The sequence below is a fragment of the Sapajus apella genome, unplaced genomic scaffold, assembly GCF_009761245.1.
Source record: "Sapajus apella isolate SASKATOON/1434 unplaced genomic scaffold, GSC_monkey_1.0 scaffold46, whole genome shotgun sequence".
NCBI classification, from domain to species: Eukaryota; Metazoa; Chordata; class Mammalia; order Primates; family Cebidae; genus Sapajus; species Sapajus apella.
Genome location: NW_022436986.1, coordinates 287,151 through 301,986, shown reverse-complemented (window position 1 = coordinate 301,986; position 14,836 = coordinate 287,151).

Sequence of the window (14,836 nt, the reverse complement as noted above, 5' to 3'; positions counted from 1 at the left end):
ACGTCATTTTTGAGCATCTAGTATTTGTTGCACACTGTGCTAGGTACCCTGGTGGGATATAAAAAAGAAATTTTGCCCTTAACATGGAATTTACCAATAGGGGATATATCACTTTAAAACACACAGTGCCAGGTACTATTCTAAACAGTTTAAATACATTGTCATTAATTTCCACACCATCCCTTTGAGGGAGTTTACTGTTAGTTTTGACATTTTGCCAGTGATGAAACTGAGGCACAGAGAGGTTAAACAACTCGCCCAAGGTCACATGGGTAATACGTGATGGAGATGAGACTGAAATCCAGGTATTCTGACTTCAGACCCCAAGCTCCTAACCATTTCTTAGTACTGCCACTGAGAAAGGAAAGGCTGTAAACCATTAATATATGGAGCTCTAAAATTAGTACTTATTAGTTCTAAAATTAGTGCTTATTTCTCAAGAGGCACTATGGTTGTTTTACTTGTGACACTAGCACTAAAAAGCAGACTGAGCTTTCCGTATACTCTGGGGGTCCCCTAACCTTCTTTAGAATTATATCATACCAACAGTTTCACAGATAGCGTTCTCTGAACTGTTTTTAGTAAGTGTTTTATTTCTAGGCCGTCTGATGGGCTTATATGGAAAAGGAGGCTGTAATATCGATATATAAATCTCTGTTGGTTATTTCCTTCCTTCATTCAAAAAAATGTATACGGTGGCCAGACGCAGTGGCTCTCGCCTATAATCCCAGCATTTTGGGAGGCCGAGGCAGGTGAATCACCTGAGGTCAAGAGTTCAAGACCAGCTTGGCCAACATAGTGAAACCCCATCTGTACTAAAATCACAACAATTAGCCAGGTGCAGTGGTGCTGGCCTGTGGTCTCAGCTACTCGGGGGGCTGAGGCAGGATAATCTCTTGAACCCAGAAGGCAGAGGTTGTAGTAAGCCAAGATTGCACCACTGCACTCCAGCCTGGGCGACAGAGTGGAACTCCGTCTCTCTCTCTCTCTCCCTCTCTCTCACACACACACACACACACATACACACACAAAGTATATTGTGCGTCTATAGTATACCAGGCATTGTGCTGAGAACTAGAAAGGGTGCAAATAAGAGTAAGACACAGTACCTTCCCTCAAAGAGCTAAAATCTCATAGAGGACAAGCATTGACAGAGAACCATAATCATAATACAAAAGAGAAAAAAATGAGTTGGTGTGCAATAGAGGAATGAAATGCAATGGAAGTTCCAAGGTGGGTGAAACAGATTACTTCATGAAGGAGGTACCTGGGTTAAGGAATGCATAATGACCATTTAAATTATTATTGATATTAAAACATTAAAAGTGATATCAAAATTTATCAAATTCATTTTTTAGTTATATGCAGTTTTTCTGATAGGAGAGACAGCTTTTACTATGTTATAACTATTGTTCAGTGTATGGAGAGGTTAGTGCAAACTTTTTGGAGGTAGTTTACTTTATGCAAGTGGAGGATACAGAATGATGCGCAAGATAAGATTTTCAAGGTCAAAGGAATAGCAAAAGAAAAAGCAAGGTGGGAGTAAACAAGGTTGGTCTGGGGACAGCTGGGACTCTGACAAGGTGAAAGGGTTGCTAGAAAGCAGCTTGTACTACTCTTTTTTTTTTTTCTTTTTTTTTGAAATAGAGCCTCACTCTATCGCCCAGGCTGGAGTGGGAGTGCAGTGGTGCAATCTCAGCTCACTGCAACATCCGCCTCCCAGGTTCAAGCTATTCTTCTGCCTCAGCCTCCTGACTAGCTGGGATTACAGGCATGTGCCACAATGCCCAGCTAATTTTTATATTTTTAGTAGAGATGGGGTTTTGCCATTTTGGCCAGGCTGGTCTTGAACTCCTGACCTCAGATGATCCACCCGCCTCAGCTTCCCAAAGTGCTGGGATTACAGGCATGAGCCACTGTGCCTGGCCCTAGCCGGTGCCACTCTTAACTGTCTTTACGAGGTAGGGGCTGTTTTCAACTTTTTTTTTTTTTTGCATATTCTTTGGTTATGACAAACATATGCCAAAAATATTCTGGGGTGATCTGAGTTCAGATATTTATGACCATAAGATTTTGGGCTTATAAGATTGACGAATACAGTTACCACCACGTTAATGTCTAGAAAGTAGAGAATGTTTTTCTGGCTGGGTATGGTGGATAACACCTGTAATCCATGCACTTTATGAGAGCGAGGTGAGAGGGTCACTTGAGCCCAGGAGTTGGAGACCAGCCTGGGCAACATAGCAAGAAACAGTCTCTTTCATCTCCAGCACGAAGCTGTGCTGTCGTGTAAAATTATGTTAAAAAATAATACTTAAAGAGAATATTGTATGCTCAACTAATATTTAATAAAAAAGGAATTGGGAAAGGAAGAGAAGGCTATTTGATGTGTAACTAAATTCTTAGATGTTTTAATGTGGTAGATAATAGGGAGCCACTGTAAGTTTCTATTTTTTTGTGGCAGGGTCTTGTTCTGTCACCCAGGTTGGAGTGCAATGCCCTATATGTTTTTTTTTTTTCTCTATACATTTTTAAGCAGAGTAGTAACATCTTAAGGACCATCCTAAGCATTTAGAAGTATTATTTTTTTAGATAAAGGACCGAATGAGAGTGTTATGATCTTTTGTCCATAGTTTAAACAAATTGTAAAAGTATAAACATGAAGATGAGACTAATTTCTCTTAGGCCTTAGACAAAGACCTGTTGGGATATTAAAGAGACTGTGAGGGGAAATTAGAATGCCACCAAACCCTGTATTGTCCTCATATCCTGATGGTGAGCTCATGTAGAAGAGAATCTGTGCAACCTTTTTTTGCTTACAATACATTGGGGCCACTGCCTAGCACACAATTCCTCCTTTGTTGTGAATGGCTTCAGTGCACAGGGACAAAGCCCCAGTGGCCTTCTCAGATTTAGGGCATTCATCCAGTGGCTGCCACCAATCGATCCAGAGGTAGACACCCAACCAAAGTTGGTGCAATTATACTCACTCAGGAACTTGAAACTCAGAACAGAGCAGCAAAGAGCCTGAGAATTGTGATATATACATTAGTGACAATGTGTCCTGAAGTGAAGACCTACCTACTGCTGCTGTGGGTCCCTGCTCTTCCTACATGGTTCTTCTTTCCGTTCCATCCTTTTTGTGTGTGTGTGTGTGTGTGTTTTGAGAAGGGAGTCTTGCTGTGTTGCCCAGGCAGGTCTCAAACTCCTAGGCTCATGCTATTCTTCTGCCTCTGCCTCCCTAAGTGCTGGGATTACAGATGTGAGACACAGTGCCCATGTCTTCCATCCCTTTGAATGCTCCAGCCAGCCTGTGGGTTTCCACTGCTTACACCCAAAGGGTTTTTGCTGTTGTCACTGTTTGTTCATTTTAAGAGACAGGGTCTTGCTCTGTTGTCCAGGATGGCGTGCAGAGGTGCAATCACAGCTCAAAATGATGTTGACATCTAATCAGAGCTTGTATCTTCACTGCAACAATCCCTTAATACCTGTTCTACCAAAGAAACACAAGCCCTGGGCTTCTTTGTTATTAGGATTGGCATTTAAAAATCCTGAGTATGAGGCTGGATTCGATGACTCACACCTACAATTCCAGAGCTTTGGGAGGCCAGGGTGGGAGGATCACTTGAGGCCAGGAGTTTGTGACCAGACTGGTCAACATAGCAAGACCCCTATCTCTACAATAAAAGAAAAAAGAAAAATTAGCCAGGCTTGGTGGCACATGCCTAGCTACTCAGGAGGCTGACGTGGAGGATTGCTTAAGCCCAGAAGTTCCAGTCTGCAGTGAACTGTGTGTTTTACAAAAAATTTGCTTCCAATCTGTAGTTTGTCCTTTATTCTCTTGACAGTGTCTTTTGCAAAGCAAAGTTTTAAATTTGATGAAGTCCAGTTTATCAATCTTGTCTTTTATGGGTTGTGCTCTCAGTGTCACATCTAAGAATTCTTTGCCTAACCCAAGATTACAAAAGATTTTGCCCTATCTTTTACAGAAGAAAAGAACTTTATACTTTTATTGTTTACACTTAGGTTTATGATCTATTTTTAATTAGTTTTGGTGTGAGACATGAGGTATAGATTGAAATTCCTGATTTTGTATATGGATGTCCAGTTGTTTTAGCACTGTTTGCTGAAAAGACTTTGTTCATTGAGTGGCTTCTATGCCTTTTTTGGATACCCACTGGCTGTGATCACAGGTATTTGCATATGTCCAAACTCATCAAAGAGTATACATTAAACATGTGCAGTTCTTTGCATGGCAATTCTACTTCAATATAACTATTAAAAAATAAATTGACAATTTTTATGCAGGTCTATTTCTGAACTATCTATTCTTCTCTGTTGACCTATGTCTGTATCCTTTTGCCCATACTACTTTGTCACCTTAGTTAATGTAGCTTTTTAGTAAGTCTTAAAATCAAGTACTGTGAGTCCTCTTTTTTCTTCTTTTTCAGAATAATTTTGGGTATTCTAGTTCCTTTGGCTTTGGATATAAAATTTAGAATTAGCTTTTTGATTTGTATTAAAAAATTCCGCTGGCATTTTAATTGGCACTGCATTAAATCTTTAGTTTTGGGGGGAAAATCTGTCACCTTAGTGTTGACTCTTAACAATCCATGTGTACTGCATATCTCCCCATTTAGGTAGGTCTCCTCTGATTTGTTTTATTGGTGTTTTGTAGTTTTCTGTATATAGATCCTGCACCTAATTTGTACAGTTTTTATAGTTTCAATTTCCAATTGTCCATTGCTAGTATATAGATGTATAATTGATTTTTGTTTTGTCCTTGTATCCTGTGACCTTGCTAAACTCAGTTCTAGGAGCTTTTGTGTAGATTATTTGGGATTTTTCATGCAGACAATTGTGTTCTCTGTGAATAGAGACTGTTTTAGTTATTGTTTGCCAATCTCTATGCTTTTTATTTCTTTTTCTTTCTTTATTGCATTGTCTAGGATTTCTAGCATGATGTTGAATAGGAGTTGGGAAGCAGACATCCAATCTTAGGGGGAAAGCATTCAGTTTTTCAACATGAAATAAAAAGTTTTATTGTAGAAGCTCTCTGCTATGTTAAGAAAGCCTCAAGGTGCTGAGGGTGGCTTCCAATCAACAGCCAGCAAGAATCCAAAGACTTCAGTCTTATAGACACAAGGAAATGGATTCTGCCAACAATCTGAGTGAGCTTTGAACTGGATTCTTCCTCAGTTATATTAACTTCCTACTGCTGCTGTAATGAATTAACACAAACTTAGTGGGTTACAATGACACAAGTTTATTATCTCACAATTCTAGGGGTCTGAAGTTCAAAATGAGTCTTATGAGGGATAAAATCAAGGTGTCAGCAGGGCTTTATTCCTTCTGGAGGCTTTTGGGAAGAATCCATTCCTTGCCTTTTCCAGCTTCTAGTGGCCACTATATTATTTGGCTTGTGGCCCCTTCCTCTATCTTCAAAGCCACAACAGTTGGTTGAATCTTTCTCACATCACATCACTCTGACTTCTATTGCTACATCTTGTTCTTTGACTCTCTTGCCTATCTCTTTCCCTTATAAAGACACTTATGATTATATTGAGCCCACCATATAATCCAGAATTAAATCCCATTTCAAGATCCTTACCATCTGCAAAGACCTCTTTGCCATATAGTCTCCTTGTACTATAACATATTCATAAGTCCTGAGGATTGAGACATTGACATCTTCGAGGGACCATTATTCTGCCTACCCACTAGTCAAACCGCCGTATGAGAATACAGCCTAGCCAAAACTTTAATTGCAGCCTTATGAGACCCTAAATATAGTACCCAGCTAAGCTATGCATGAACTCTTGACTCACAGAAAGTGTGAGATAATAAATGTACTGTGTTTGAGGTAATTTGTTAAGGTACAATAGAAAACTAATATAATAGGGATATAGTTGTTCATAATGTTTCCTCATTATCCTGTTAACAGCTGTCCTACAGACCTTATTCCATTCATGAATGTCCCTTATTTCATTCCAGATATTGGTAATTTGTGTCTTTTTCTTTTTTTCTTAGTCTGGCTAGAAGTTTGTCAATTTTATTGGTCTTTTCAAAGAATCAGCTTTTGTTTTAATTGATTTTCTCTATAGATTTTCTGCTTATAATTTTATTAAACTCTACTTTTACCTTTTTTATTTTCCTCCTTATGTTTGCTTAGGCTTTGTTTGCTCTTCTGTTTTTAGTTTAAGGTGGAAGCTTAGCCTTTTGGTCCCAATATATTTCTTCTTTTCTTTTTTAAAATTGAAATATAATCCATATATTATAAAATTCACCTTTTTAAAGGGTAAAATTCAGTGGTTTTTGATACATTCATGGTGTTGTGCTATCATCACCGCTATCTAATTTCATATTATTCTTCTTTATTGATAGAAACATTCCCAAATTTTGATATATTTAAATTTCAGTAAATTAAAAGTATTTTCTTATTTCCCTGGGAACTTACTCTCGACACATGGGCTATTTAGCAGTATCTTGCTTAGTTTCCAAGTATTTTAGTTTTTTCACAGATATCTCTCTGTCATTAATTCCTATTTTATTCCATTGTGGTCCAAGAACATCCTCTGTATGATTTCAATTCTTTTTTTAGGTACTTATATCAATTTTATATTTCATGTGGTTATTTTTTTTAAACTGCAACTGGCTTATAATTTCTCTCTCTCTCTCTCTCTCTCTCTCTCTTTCTCTCTTTCTTTGTCTTTCCTCTAAGTTCTGGGATACATGTGCTAAACATGCAGGCTTGTTACATAGATATACATATACCATGGTGGTTTGCTGTACCCATCAACCCATCATCTAGGTTTTAAGCTCCACATGCATTAGGTATGTGTCTTAATGCTCTCTCTCCCCTTTCCCCCCAACCCCTGACAGGCCCTGGTGTGTGATGTTCCCATCCTTGTGTCTATGTGTTCTCATTTTTCAGCTCCCACTTATGAGTGAGAACATGTGGTATTTGGTTTTCTGTTCCTGTGTTAGTTTGCTGAGGATGATGGTTTCCAGCTTCATCCATGTCCTTGCAAAGGACATAAACTTATTCTTTTTTATGGCTGCATAGTATTCCATGGTGTGTATGTGCCACATTTTCTTTATCCAGTCTATCACTGATGGGGATTTGAGTTGGTTTCAAGTCTTTGCTATTGTAAATAGTGTTGCAATAAACATATGTGTGCATGTGTCTCTATAGTAGAATGATTTATAATCCTTTGGATATATACCCAGTAATGGGATTGCTGGTCAAATGCTATTTCTGTTCTAGATCCTTGAGGAATTGCCACACTGTCTTCCACAATGGTTGAACTAACTTACACTCCCACCAACAGTGTTTACAGCATTTCTATTTCTCTGCATCCTTGCCAGCATCTGCTGTTTCCAGACTTTAATGATCGCCATTCTAACTGGTGTGAGATGGTGTCTCATTGTGGTTTTGATTTGCATTTCTCTATCCCCTAGAGATATGGTTTATTTTAGTGAATATTCCAGGCTCGCTTGAAAATAATATTGTTGGATGGAGTGTTCTTTAAATTAGGCAATTAGGTCAAATGGGTTGATAGTGTCATTCAAGTCTTCCTGTATCCTTACTGATTTTCTATTTGTTCTACTGAGTGTTTAAATGTTCCAGTATACTTGTGGATTTGACTTTTAACAATACTAGTTTATGCTTTAGCATCTGTTATCATGTGCACATACCTTTGGATTGTGATTCTACCTTTGGGAATCAGCCCTCTTATCATTATGAAATGTGGCTCTTTACTCCTGGTAATAGTTCTTGTTCTGAAGTCTACTTTGTCTGATATTAATGTAGGTAGTCTAGCTTTCTTTTGAGTTTCCATGCTATGTGTTTTCTCATATTTTAACTTTTAATCTATCTATACAAGTTGAGTATCCCTTATGTGAAATGCTTGAGAGTTCAGATTTTTTTCAGCCTTTGAAATACAGTCGTGTGTTGCTTCACATGGGAATCAGTTCTGAGAAATGTGTTGTTAGGTAATTTCATCATTGTGCAAAATCACAGAGTGTACTTACAGAAACTTAGGTGGTATAGCCCACTATACACTTATGCCATGTGTCATAGCCTATTGCTCCTAGGCTGAAACCTGTATAGCATGTCAGTGTACTGAATACTGCAGGCATTTGTAGCACAATGGTAAGTATTTGTGTATCTAAACCTATCTAACCACAGAAAAGGTACAATAAAAATATGGTATAAGAGATAAAAAGTGGTCCGCCTCTATAGAGCACTTACCATGAATGGAGCTTGTAGGACTGGAAGTTGCTCTGGGTGTCAGTGAGTAGGGGTGGTGAGTGAATGTGAAGCCCGAGGAAATTACTGCATGTGACTGTAGACTTTATAAACACTGTACACTTAGGCTATACTACATTTTTAAATTTTTTCTTTCTTCGAAAATAAATTAGCCTTAACTTACTGTAACTTTTTAACTTTACACCTTTTTCAATTTTTAAAAAACTTCTTTATTCCCATAGTAACATTTAGCTTGAAACACAAACACGATGTACGGCTGTACAAAAATGTTTTCTTTCCTTATATCCTTACTCTGTAAGCTATTTCCTATTTTTAACATTTTTATTTATTTTTACTTTTTAAACTTTTTTCTTAAAAATGAAAACACAAACACACATGCATTAGCCTAGGCCTACACAGAGTCAGGATCATTAATATCACTGCCTTCCACCTTCACATCTTGTCTCATTGGAAGGCCTTCAGAAACAGTAATAGGCCTGGAGCTGTCATCTTCTATGACAGAAATGCCTTCTTCATTAACTCCTGAAGGACCTTTCTGAACCTGTCTTACAGTTAACTTTTTTTTTTAATAAGTAGAAAGAGGACACTCTAAAATAAAAAGCATGTCAGCATTTATATACATAAACATAGTCATTTATTATCACTAGCAAGTATTATGTACTGTATATAGTTGTATGTGCTACACTTTTATATAACTGGCAGCACAGTGGGTTTGTTTACACCAGCATCACCATCAACATGTGAGTAATGTGCTGCGCTGTGACTTACAATGGCTGTAGTGTCACTAGGTGATAGAAACTTTTCAGCTTCATTATAATTTTATGGGACCATTATTGTCTGTTTGGTCTATCATTGACCAAAACATCGTTTGTGCAGCACATAGCTGTAAATAAAATCTAAAGGAAGGTCATTGGTTGAAATGACGTGTCATATGCCTATTACTGGGACAAACACTGTGGCCAGAAGGATGGAGTCTACAATTGGCTAGCTTCGAGTCTCCAGCTCACCCTGTGACAAAGAAGTACAGTACTATAATTGGCTGAATGAGAACCACATGGAGTGGAGTGGGAGAAGTTCTTTCAAGGAGAGGGTTGCTGTTGGTAGAAGAAGAGAAGAAAGGAATTGATGGGCGGATTTTAAAAACAGATGTCCATTCTACCTTCTCAACTTAACCGCCTTTTTTTCTTAGGACCTGGGAACTTTTGATTTCTTTTTGTTTCATTTCCCTTTCTTATTAATCAGAGCAAATTAATTACAAATTTCTGATGATTTTTCCTTTTAAATATTTCTCATCTTCTTCTTCCAAATTTCATCACCCTGATCTGGATCTTTGTGACCTTGTACATGCTTGTGTCAATTCCAAATTGTCCTTCCTACCTTCTCCCTTTGTTTTTCTTTTCTTTTCTTTTCTTTTTCTTTTTTTTTTTTTTTTGAGACAGAGTTTTGCTCTTGTTGCCCAGGCTGGGGTGCAATGGTGTAATCTCGGCTCACCACAACCTCCACCTCCTGGATTCAGGCAATTCTTCTGCCTCAGCCTCCTGAATAGCTGAGATTACAGGTATGTGCTGCTATGCCCTTCTAATTTTGTATTTTTAGTAGAGACGGGGTTTCTCCACGTTGGCCGGGCTGGTCTCGAACTCCTGACCTAAGGCTCTGCCCACCTCAGCCTCCCAAAGTGCTGGGATTATAGGCATGAGCCACTGTGCCCAGCTGCCTTCTCTTTAGTTGCATACAGCTATATATAGACTGCCCTGGGCAGTCTATAGCTGTATGCAACTTCTTAAACCACCAACTTCATCATAATTTTCATATAAAAATTATGTTTCATATAAAAATTATGTCATTATTTATTTAATGTTTGTATACTTTTTAAGGTACTTTCACATATTGTCAAAGAATCACCCCATGTAGAACTAGAATTCTCGATCTATAATATATTGGCTTTTATTAGATTAATCTAAAATTGTGCCTATAAACCTGTAAAACAGCAAAGTCACATCTTCAAATGGATTTGGAAGTGATATGGAATCTTAGGGGAGAAATAGTGTCAATCATTTAGAAAAAACCCTGTCTTACAACACTCTTGTTGAACAGAATAGAATCTGTTTCTATCAGACTTGACCATGAATGTGTCAAGATGCTAAGGAGGTAGCTTCTAAATAGACAAGACGTCTTCTCAATGAGGCAGTTAGGAACCACATATCATTAATAATAACACCAACAACTAACAGAATGCATGTGTTAAGTGCCTGCTATGTGTCAAGTACAGTTAAACATTTTACATATATTATATTATTTTATTTAATTCTCCAAATAATCTTGCAAGGTGTTGTGGTGACCATAAAATATGTGCCTTTCATTATCTCCTGCTGCAGAGCATAGTATTGGCAACTCTAACTGCTGCACTCTGAATCAACTGCATTGGCACTAAGGCCACACTTCCCATGGACTGTTCATAGCCAGCAAGTGATTGCAGCAGGGATACTAAGGCAGGCCTACTCCGGCAAGGTGTAGGACTCCTTTGACAAGCTGCTTTGGCTTGAGGAATTCCCATTGGCCTTGCTGAAATTTTCTTAAAACTGCATGGCAGTTGTCGTATTCTATTTTCTGCTCCTATAACAAAATACTACAGACTGGGTAATTTATACAGAAAAGTTTATTTGGCTCATGATTCTGGTGGTTGAGAAGCTTAAGAGCATGGCACTGGCATCAGGCCAGGGCCTTTGTGCTGTGTCGTAACATGGTGGAAGGGCAAGTGAGTACAGGAGGCGGAGAAGAAGGGTGGGGATCAAACATACTTTTATCAAGAGTCCACTCCTGTGATAGCCGATCCACTCCCGAGATAACAGAAATAATCTATTCATGAGGGCAGACCCCTTAAAAATCCCACCTCCTAATACCATCACAATAGCAATTAAATTTGACATGAGTTTTGGAGGGGACATTCACACCATAGCAGCAGCATAAGGCTCTTTCAAACTAACCTTTCTTTCTCTCGCCTGCACCAGACTTAGACCTGTGTCATGTTCTGATAGCTCTCCCAGCCTTCTCTGATTCCCTCTATTTTCCCTCACAGGAATTCACTCTTTCTCACCCCCTCAAAAGCTCTTGTGTATCTAATTTCATCTTGACATTTTCTCATTTGATGACCCAACCAACACACCTGGTCCAAGAAAATAGGTATAAGATGGAGTTCCAGGTGTACTTCACCCATTGTCTGGTAACCAGGGATTACTCCCTCTTGGGTGGTGTGTGGACGATGGATAGTCCCTGGCATGCAGTGGTGGTGCAGTTGCTGAAGATTTCACTAGAGGTTACCTGGGAAAACTCCCTGATTGAAAGGATTGCCTTTGCTGGTACAGTGATCCTGTCATTTGGAAGACATGAGGGAACAGCGCATACAAAGACAGTGGAGTTGGCTGGCTACTGCTAAGCTGAATTGATGCTCTGCACAGGGATAATGAGAACCAGAGGACCGTGAACAGTTAAGAGGTCCAGAGAATTTATTTTTGATTTTTTAGATTTTTCTCTTTTTCTTTTCCTTTCTCTCTCTCTTTTCTTTCTCTCTCTCTCTCTCTCTCTTTCTTCTCTCTCTCTCTTTCATTTTTCATTTTTTTTTCAAGATCTCATTATGTTTCCCAGGCTGGAATGCAGTGGCTATTCACAGGCATGATCATAGTACATTGCAGTCTCAAACTCCTGGACTCAAGCAATCCTCCCACCTCAGTTTCCCAAATAGCTGGGTTTACAGGTATGTGCCATAATACCTGGCTAATACAGAAACATTTAAATAAGCAGGCAAGGCACGTCTATTGTGCTACAGTCATGGTCCTGGTTGGACAAACTTGGGACCCTGACATATGGCCTAGAGACATGTGAATGAATGCTTTTGAGGATGTTGGCTCTAAAGACTCCTCTGAACCTTAAGACTATGCAGAAGTGGCCTACTCTTCTCTAGTAAGAGCTAGCACTTGTGTATTGATAGATGTTGCAGAGTCGCTTCTCTCATAAGGCAACAGCTGGCCCTCTCAGGGGCCCTCTCTCTTCTTCTAGCTGCTAGGCCAAAAACTTAGGGTTAAATACCAGGACAACTTGGCCAGGAAGTGATGGACCTGATACGGGAGAAAAAAGGAAGGAACTAAAATAATTAGCTATCACATATTGGCAGAAGCTACCTGGGATTTTATTTGAGGGTACTTCATCAAGCAGGCTAGAATGTAAGTCTGGATAAAATGATTTGTGAACATTTTTTTTCTTTTTATCAGCCTACATCATACTTTGATTGTGAACAATTTTTTGGAACACAGGATTTAACACCCTGGCAAGAACCCTAGAGAATAGGGTGGTTCTTAGAGGCTTCAAGAAAGTGATGGCCAATGTTGAGTGAAGTACAAATGCTCTAGCTATTCTGACAGATGGTAGAAGAAATAAAGAGGCTGAGGAAAGTGAGCAAGCAAGAATAGCTATATTATGCAGGCTACAAAACAGACCAGTTGATTATGTCTTATGGCAGAGCTCAGAAGACATATAATTCACCCAGGCGATCAGGAAAATACTGCTGAAAGCAGCAGTAGCACCACAGTGGTGGCTCCCCTCTGCAGTTCAGGGGCTGATAGTAGGAGAGGTGGTTACAGAGCTGGACTCATTGATATCTGTGGGGCTAATGAGCTTCAATGTAATAGAGGCCACAATAATTGTAACAACCTTCAAGGTCTGAGGGACAGCCAGGGGGCTTGAGCTTGAGGGAGTTGTGAAGATGGTAGTAGAGCATGAATTCTCTGGGAGAAAAATAGGTAGCAACACCATGGCCAATATATACTGTGATGAATCCCCTGGTTTTTTCCTGAAAAGGATTTGGGGCTGTTTACTTGCGTGATTGTAAACCATAGAAGGAAAAATACCCAGACATTTTGAGGACTACTGGACACACAATCTGAGTTTTTACCTGGAGGCTCAAAGCATCCTCATGGTTCTAGTAGAATAGGAGGTCTACAGAGACCAGCTAACAAATGAAATCCTGGCTAAAATCTGGCTCAGAGTGGACTTGCTTAGTTTGTGGATGCACCCAGTGGTCATTTTTTCCTTTTCCTGACTGCATTGGTATACTTGGATATTAGAGTAACTCTCATACTGGGTTCTTAGCCTATGAGATAGAAGACATAATATTGAGGAAGGCCAGGTAGAAACCTTGAAACTGTTCCCTCACCTTCCCTCCTCTCCCAGCCAAGATAGCAAACAATATTTTCCCTAGCAAGCAGACTCAGAAACATCCCTGGGTAGATCCTGGGGAATGACTGAAGGCTGCTGCAGGCTTAAAGAAGCAGTAGCCTCAATCTTAGCTACTGTGCCAGATATGGTTTAATTGCAACAGCAGATTGGTGAGTCTTCAGGTACATGGTATATGGCCAGTGAACTGACAAAGGCATTCTTTTCAATTCCAATCAGTAAAGGGGATCAGAGACACTTTGTATTCATATGGGATGGCCAAAAATATTCACTTACAGTTTGCCCTCAGGGTTATGTTAACCCTTCTTCCCTCTGTCATAATATAGTTTGATGAGACCTGGACCACCTGTGTATTTTGCAGAACCATCACACTAATCCTTTTTGTTGACGGCATGCTGATGTGCTCTAGAGGGTGCAAGACAACCTTACAAAGATTTAGGAACCTATAGCTTCAGTGAAACTTTTAGGGATCATTAGAAGTTTGTTGACATATCTTTCAAAGTAAAAACTGAATTGCACCTCAGGTATCCCCTACCATAAAGATGGAAGTACAGGTCCCAGTTGACTTCTTTGGGGATCTTGAAGCAACACATTCTATACCTAGGAACATTGCTCTGTTCCAGCATGGAAGGCTGCCAGCTTTGAATGGGACCTGGAAAAGAAAAGGGCTCTGCAGTAGGTTTAGGCTGTGGTATAAGCAGTCCTGCCAATAGGATTTGGAGGACCCTATGCTGTTGGAAATGTCAGTGGTAGGAAATAATACAGTATGAAGGTTATGTTAAGTTCCCAAGGAGGAATCACAATGCAGGCCCTGGAACTCCAGCTACTGCCGCTTCTGAATGTTAAGCTATCAGCATTGGGCATCTCTCATACTGGAAAGGTGCTATGGTGTGTTTGTGTCCCTTCAAAATGTTGAAATCCTAACCACCAAGGTGATGGTATTAATAGTTGAAGGCTTTGGGAAATGATTAGATCATGAAGGTGGAACCTTAATCAATGGGATTAATGTCCTTATAAAAGAGGCCCAGGCCGGGCGCAGTGGCTCAAGCCTGTAATCCCTGCACTTTGGGAGGCCGAGGTGGGTGGATCATGAGGTCAAGAGATCGAGACCATCCTGGTCAAAATGGTGAAACCCCCTCTCTACTAAAAATACAAAAAATTAGCTGGGCATGGTGGTGCATGCCTGTAATCCCAGCGACTCAGGAGGCTGGGGCAGGAGAATTGCCTGAACCCGGGAGGCGGAGGTTGCGGTGAGCCGAGATTGCGCCATTGCACTCCAGCCTGGGTAACAAGAGCGAAACTCCATCACAAAAAAAAAAAAAAAAAAAAAAAAAAAAA